Source organism: Rutidosis leptorrhynchoides, chromosome 8 (genome assembly GCF_046630445.1).
Source record: "Rutidosis leptorrhynchoides isolate AG116_Rl617_1_P2 chromosome 8, CSIRO_AGI_Rlap_v1, whole genome shotgun sequence".
NCBI classification, from domain to species: Eukaryota; Viridiplantae; Streptophyta; class Magnoliopsida; order Asterales; family Asteraceae; genus Rutidosis; species Rutidosis leptorrhynchoides.
Window position 1 is genome coordinate 4,201,099 of NC_092340.1, and position 7,578 is coordinate 4,208,676.

General features: G+C 32.0%; 1 long non-coding RNA gene across 8 annotated transcripts; it reads right to left on the bottom strand.

Moving 5' to 3' along the window:
• Positions 1-466: 466 nt before the first annotated feature.
• On the bottom strand, positions 467-4,791 carry LOC139861671 (uncharacterized). Of its 8 annotated transcripts, none has more exons than XR_011763867.1 (9): positions 4,519-4,791; positions 3,659-3,747; positions 2,467-3,492; positions 2,106-2,209; positions 1,885-1,955; positions 1,692-1,803; positions 1,364-1,510; positions 1,060-1,260; positions 467-970 (listed from the first exon to the last, which is right to left on the bottom strand). It is a non-coding gene; the product is annotated as an uncharacterized lncRNA (long non-coding RNA). The 8 variants fall into 8 exon arrangements; XR_011763869.1 differs by lacking the exon at positions 3,659-3,747 and having other exon boundaries at positions 468-970; positions 2,467-2,632; positions 2,708-3,492; positions 4,519-4,790; XR_011763868.1 differs by lacking the exon at positions 3,659-3,747 and having other exon boundaries at positions 473-970; positions 2,467-2,974; positions 3,310-3,492; positions 4,519-4,787.
• Positions 4,792-7,578: the final 2,787 nt, after the last annotated feature.

Consider the following 7,578-nt stretch of genomic DNA (forward strand, 5'->3'; position numbering starts at 1 on the left):
TACAGCCATCTTATGTCTAAATCGCTTACTCAAACTGCTCAGGTGACACATTAAAATATTGCAACATCTTTTTTTGTACCTTGTATTTCAAGAAGGAATGGAAAAGACATTTCAGATTGCTATTAAAAGCTTTGAACAGAGAGAAAAAACTTGGAAACTATTGCCAAAACAGAGAGAAAAGACCTTATACAGGTCTGGAATAGCCATGCTTTCTAACTAAATTAATGTTGATTATTATGATTTTGGTTAATTGGAAGCAAACAGGGTGTTTCAAATCTGTTTTATTTTTTGTGTTTTTTATTATTCAAAACTATTATGTATAGTTTTCTTTATTAATCAATGGATCAGTTAGTCATTTCTTTTCTTTTTGTTCTTCAATATCTAATTTTTTCATACTAAGATGCTAAAAATTTCACTTGACGACTTAAGGTACACACTAGAATTTGACTTTCTAAGAAATGAAGATGAATCACTTGAAGATGGTTTTTGATTGATACAAACTTAGAATTACTCATGGACACCCTAATGCAACTTACCACATAACGTGAACATCCAACAAAGCAGGTACACAAAAAATTGAAATCTCTCTTATGTTATTACAACTAGAAAAGGGTTGGGCCGCGCGTTGCTGCGGCTTGGGGACGGTCTGTATTCATGTAAGCACGACGTGGTTTTGGTTTGTAGTATTGATAAGACGGTATAAACAGAATGGATACATCTACGATCGAAATACCTACTTTTTACAATGACCAAAAAGATGTGTTTCCTTTTTCTTTTCTTCAGGCTGGTGCTTCCTTCAGCTATAACAATGAAGATGTGTTGTGTTGGTGTATAGTTGTGATATGATTATTATTGTTTCTACACTTATGCCTGCAGCATACACATGAAATTTCTTTAAATAACTCATACATGAAAGCATATGTGTCTGCATTAAAAGGAAACTTTGTTGTCTTCAATACAAAACAACTATCTGCATCAAAATTGATTTGGTTAGTAAGTAGTCAAGCAATGTTTTACATAATGAAACTGAATCTTCTTTACGGTAAAGTGGATCTATACATGTTAAAATGGGTCAACTGTTATTGGCTTACTTCTGAATCCGTTAGTCCTTTATTTGGCACCGATCAGCAACTTCGTTCCCTGGTTGAAATGTGGTGGAGTTTATTAAATGCCACGTGCACCTTTTACACTATTTTGTTAGTTGCGGGCAAAAAGAAGGTGAACAATGATGTTGGTTTGCTTGTTATCTTTGCACTGAAACTGTAGTATTGTCGAAAATGAGTTTTATTAGGTAGGTGTGGAGTGCAACATTGAGGTTTCAGATCTTGGAAAGTTACGTCTTCTTTAGATGTTGGAAATTTACCTTAACTTGTGGGTTTGTTGTGGTCCATGATCGTTTCATTCATATGTGGAATGGATGTTAATCAATTTTTTGTTACACATCGTACATGTGAAATAGTATCAGTGCGTGCCCTCGTCAACCTTGCCTACTGTTCTTTCCAATGTGAATCTATTTGAGTGAAAGCAGATGAGGTGTCAGCGTGGTATATGGAAAGGACAAAATTAATGACTATCACACTCACCCTGTTATTTTCTAATATCTGTGCCATTAGTATGAACACAAATTAATATATCTACAGATGATAAATATAAGCTGAATGTAGGTTGCATACGGGGAAAATAAATCTTACTTGAACAACTGATTGCCGGTGTTCGTTGACCTCAGGGTTTAAATAACAATGAAGTAGCTAGAGTTGCAGACAACTGAACTTGATATGCGTCGTTATGGCACAAATGTGGTGCCTGTTAGAGATTGTGTGAAGACATATACTCTACCCAATAGAAGTTATGGAAAGGAATCCAATTTCTTTGTGTTCATAATACCTTTTTTTATCGAGTTCTTGTTTTAAGTGTGACTATAAAATCACCCTTGTCTTAATAAAAATGTGTGTCACCTGCTAAATGGAAAAAACATACAGAAATGAATGGACATAAATAGTAGCCAAACACATAGTAACTAATATTTAGGTGTAAAATCTGCAGTTCAAACTCACAAACACAAATAAATAAAAAAACACTGATTCAGAGTATATCGTAAAAAATACCTTCGGCCATGCCCGTAATCGTAATGAAGAACTTTCCGAGATAGAATAAGACTGTGTACTACTTGAACCACTCGGCAACGACTTACCAGCTGATTCAGCAGCAGCTACAAACAGAAATGAAAAAAAAAAAAAAAAAAAAAAAAAAAAAAAAAAAAAAAAAAAAAAAAAAAAACCTGATTTAATATTAACGAAGAACAATACACAATTTGTTACCCAAAAAATACATGTAATGTAAATTCAAATACAGTGAGTCAAAGCTTGATGATCATGAAGGTTTTATCATAGGTTTTGTCAAAGCAAATAACTTTACAAAAGTCAAAACTTTAGAAACGTCATAGCATGTAAAGTTATTTTGGCTAACCTTATGGTTGTAACCGAGAAGCAAGCACAGTGACTCAAAGCTAATCTACATCTACATAGTATCTGATGAAAGGATTTATCAGCTAAGATATTATCATGAGTGGACGAACTGCGACGCCTTCTACTAACAGCAAACGAATTCTCAGCAGAATGCGCAGCTGCCAAGGCTGTTTTTGAAAAATGGTTAAAGGATTCAAGTTACTAATACATTGCATCAAAAAAGCACATAAAACACGACCCACCTAATAAACAAATAAGCAAAATATTTACGCCATGAGTCTACCGTATGTGGACTCAACCACCGATTTACAGATTTTATTAACCACAGAATTTAGTGAGCGGCGCCAAATCTTTCTATGGATTGCTTTTTTCGCCTCTTTCGCCGTCAAAGTGCCTATGGTCTTCTCAACCCATATCTTGTTCGTTCTGGAAACACGTCTTCTTATTCCATCTTTTCTCGAATCTCCTTTAACATTCGCAGACTCATAGTAGCATATAAGTCTTTTAATCTACAATGCTAATACTAACTTCTTATAGTATTACCTTAAGCTTCTGAACTACACTAAGGGTTTATATTTTAACTTTACGATAAAAAAAAAACACTGATCCCTGAGCTAAAAATAGAACGAAACTAAAAGTATGTTTCTTTTGCATACTTTAAACCTGTAAGTTTCCCTCAATAAAACTTTTTAGTTTCATAAAGCTGGTCACCAATTTTATCAAAGTTCTAATGAATTCATATTGTTAGATGTTTGACCTTGAAAAACATTTTAATTTTAGAGACATACAAAATAATGCATTAGAAATAATAGCGCGGTAGTGTCTAGTGTCTGATAAAAAATACCTTGGCCCCGCCAATTATTTGGACGTCCTTAACACCGAAGCCATGTGACCTGTTTCTCGCTTCACTCTTTAATAAAGAGGCAATCTCCTTTATAAGATTTTGTTTGCGCCCACCAACTATGCTCAAATCAATTTCTCCATCGGGAAGATATGTTTTGAGCGGTACTGAACCATAAGCAAAAACCTGAAAAGAAGTTTACGTTAAAAAATTGTAAAGATTTGTTAGTGTTTATACATTACTCATAGTCAATTCAAAATATGTAAAAAAAAATACTTTAGTAGGGCTTGATAATATCCTTTTAATCAATTTAAACACCAAATTATCAAGAGTAAACCCTTTAATTGCTCACCAACAGTTGCCTGGAAATCGTCGAGCACTTAGGACGATATGAAGATGGCGCTAGTTGTTAGGTTTTTTTATGTTCTCATCAACAATCGCCTGAAGATGGCGGTAGTGGTATCAAATTGCAAAAATCAACATCACTAATCATTTAGGAAAAAGGTAGACTATCATTCTATCAAACACAATAGAAACTAACAAATTCCCAGATAATATTTAAATTTATATTGTAGAACACTAATAAAACTCTTAAGCACTACTATACAGTTTTATTAGAGAAATGTCACCATAAATGAATAAAGAACATTTTTAAGTTTTCACTATATAATGAGAACTATAATATTGATATAGCTATATCTCTATCTGCCTATATATGATATTAGTAGTAACTTACTTTGCTAAGCCCTTGAGAGCAACATTATCCAAATCGAGAGCAACATTATCCAAATCAAAGTAGGCATGCATCGCATGGTACACATAGGAAACATTGTATTCTACACTAAAAAGACAAAAAAAAAATATATAATAATAACCAGAAATGTGTATAATGTATAAATTAACCAATCATGTTTTTCTTCAACTACTTTTTATTACACATCTGTCTAACGAATGAGCAATTGGGTTTTACTTAAATTTATGCTGAGAATTCTACCTAAGACACGCTGAACAACATTTTTACCAGTAGTTCTGTCAGGACTTCTATCAAACACCTGGTAGGCAGTTTAGGTTCATTGAAAAGCTCAAACAGTAATATGTAGCCCTAATATTCAAACTTTCACAAAGCAAGCAGAAATTTAAATAACAGTAACTGATTAATGCATATAAAATTAGATTAAGGGAACTTTGATACAACAAAAAATAAAAACCTACTTGATTTGTTCATTGATAGAAGCTTCAGAATCATCAGCGAATTTCTGTGTAGCTAGAGCCTGTTGCACACAATTAAGAGTTGGGCAGAGGCAACCTGGTTTTAGGACGGCCTGTGAAGCAACCGGGTGAGTGAAGCCGTTGTTGTTGGCGGTGCGATGGTGTGCGCTACCGGCGGTGATGGTGGCGGTCGGTGGTTAATCTGCAGGGAGGATGGAGTTAGGCTTTGTTAGGTGTGATAGTGTGTGTTATGTTTAAAAAAACGGTTTTTAGGAGCAAGGAAGATGTCGTATCAAGAGGTTTTGTGAAGGGAATGATCAAATTTTGGGGGTCTTTTAGTATACAAGAGGAGTGTAGTAAAAAAACGATTACTCACCAATTAATCTTCGATTAATCATTTGTAAGAGTAATCCGTTCTGATTTTCAAAAATCCATTTAATTAAACGGTCAACGTCAATCGATGGGTCAAAATCGAATTTGGTAATTAAAGTCGGTCAAATTCAAAAATAGTTAACATTCTAACATGAATTTAAACTAAAACTTTATAGTTTTGAAGCAAAATGAAGAATTTTTGACAATTATGTTAAAGTTTATTTTTATATTTATGATTTTTTTCTATATTTACACATATAAATTTTAAAATTTAATATTTAAATGTATACGGTACAATCCGATTAATCCCCGATTAATCCCCGAATTGCCGATTAATCCTTTCAAAGTCCCAACCGATTAATCCTCGAATAGCGTATTTTGCAACCTTGTATAAGAGTAATAATAAGTTTAGTTTGGTGTATTATTAACAATTAAAGTCTTCACATTATTAGAGTTTCCTAATAGTTTGTACATGCTAAAACGTTTTGACATTGGTTCGTAGACTATATCATGTTGATTTGTTTGTTGTTGCAATATAATGATATTATGTGTAAGGGTGCTTCAAAGACAATGTGAGTTTTTTATTTATGAATTAGTATTAGTTGTCTGTATAAACTCAAGCAAATAATAAACTTTATTTGGATTTCTTTTAGAAATTGTAAGTTATAGGGGTTCTGATAAGCATGAAGAGATATAAAGTGACTTGAAATCAAATAAAGCACTCTTGATTTTTTGCAAATTCCTGAAGATCTTGAAATGCCATATTGTTAGTTACCTGTTTAGAACATTGAAACACGATCTCATCATGAAGTTCTACATATATAGGGTTTATAATTCAAACAGTAACATGAATTTTGTTACTGAAATGTTCACTCCTGGTACAATTAGACAATGTGTTACTTTCATCAATCAATCCCCACAATAAAGGTTTATATTTTATTTTATTTTTCTTGTGAAATGGATTTGGGGCTGATTTTGATTAGGTAAGGCAAAAACATAACAAGGTTACATTCGTTTTGCAAGAATTCACAAGACTTATTAAGGAGCAGGTCTTTCAATCATACACTCGTGATCAAGATTCATTTAAGAACAACTTAGTTCCTAAAAACTGTACTGACCCGAACTTTTTCATGTTTATATATATTAATTGAGATTGATATTTACATGACTAAATGTTTCCAACGTGTTAAGCAATCAAACTTGTTAAGACTTGATTAAATAAAATAAGTTTCATATAGACAATTGACCACCCAAGTTGACCGGTGATTCACGAACGTTAAAACTTGTAAAAACTATACGATGACAAATATATGGTTATATATATAGTTAACATGATTTTATTATAAGTAAGTATCTCATTAGGTATTTTAACAATGAGTTATATACATAAAAATGAGACTATTAAATTAAGAAACTCGAAAACGATATATATAACGATTATCGTTATAACACCGTCTTACTAAATACATATGTATCATATTAAGATATTGATACACTATATTTAACATGATAAAATGATATTTAAATATATCATTAAGTGTGTTAACAATGAACTACATATGTAAAAACAAGACTACTAACTCAAGAATTACGAAACGAGACTTATATGTAACGATTATCGTTGTAACGATATTTTAATGTATGTATCATATTAAGAGATATTCATACATCATAATATCATGATAATATAATAATTTAACATCTCATTTGATATAATAAACATTGGGTTAACAACATTAATTGAGATCATTAACTTAAAGGTTTCAAAACAACATTTACATGTAACGACTAACGATGACTTAACGACTCAGTTAAAATATATATACATGTAGTGTTTTAATATGTGTTCATACACTTTTGAAAGACTTCAAGACACATATCAAAGTACTTCTACTTAACAAAAATGCTTACAATTACATCCTCGTTCAGTTTCATCAACAATTCTACTCGTATGCACCCGTATTCGTACTCGTACAATACACAGTTTTTAGATGTATGTACTATTGGTATATACACTCCAATGATCAGCTCTTAGCAGCCCATGTGAGTCACTTAACACATGTGGAAACCATCATTTGGCAACTAGCATTAAATATCTCATAAAATTACAAAAATATTAGTAATCATTCATGACTTATTTACATGAAAATAAAATTACATATCCTTTATATCTAATCCATATACTAACGACCAAAAACACCTACAAACACTTTCATTCTTCAATTTTCTTCATCTAATTAATCTCTCTCAAGTTCCATCTTCAAGTTCTAAGTGTTCTTCATAAATTCCATAAGTATAGTTTCATAAAAATCAAGAATACTTCCAAGTTTGCAAGTCTACTTCCAAGCTTTCTAATCCATTCCAAGTAATCATCTAAGATCAAGGAACCTTTGTTATTTACAGTAGGTTATCTTTCTAATTCAAGGTAATATTCATATTCAAACTTTGATTCAATTTCTACAACTATAACAATCTTATTTCGAGTGAAAATCTTACTTGAACTGTTTTCGTGTCATGATTCTGTTTCAAGAACTTTCAAGCCATCCAAGGATCCTTTGAAGCTTGATCCATTTTTCTCATTTCCAGTAGTTTTATCCAGAAAACTTGAGGTAGTAATGATGTTCATAACATCATTCGATTCATACATATAAAGCTATCTTATTCGAAGGTTTAAACTTGTAATCACTAGAA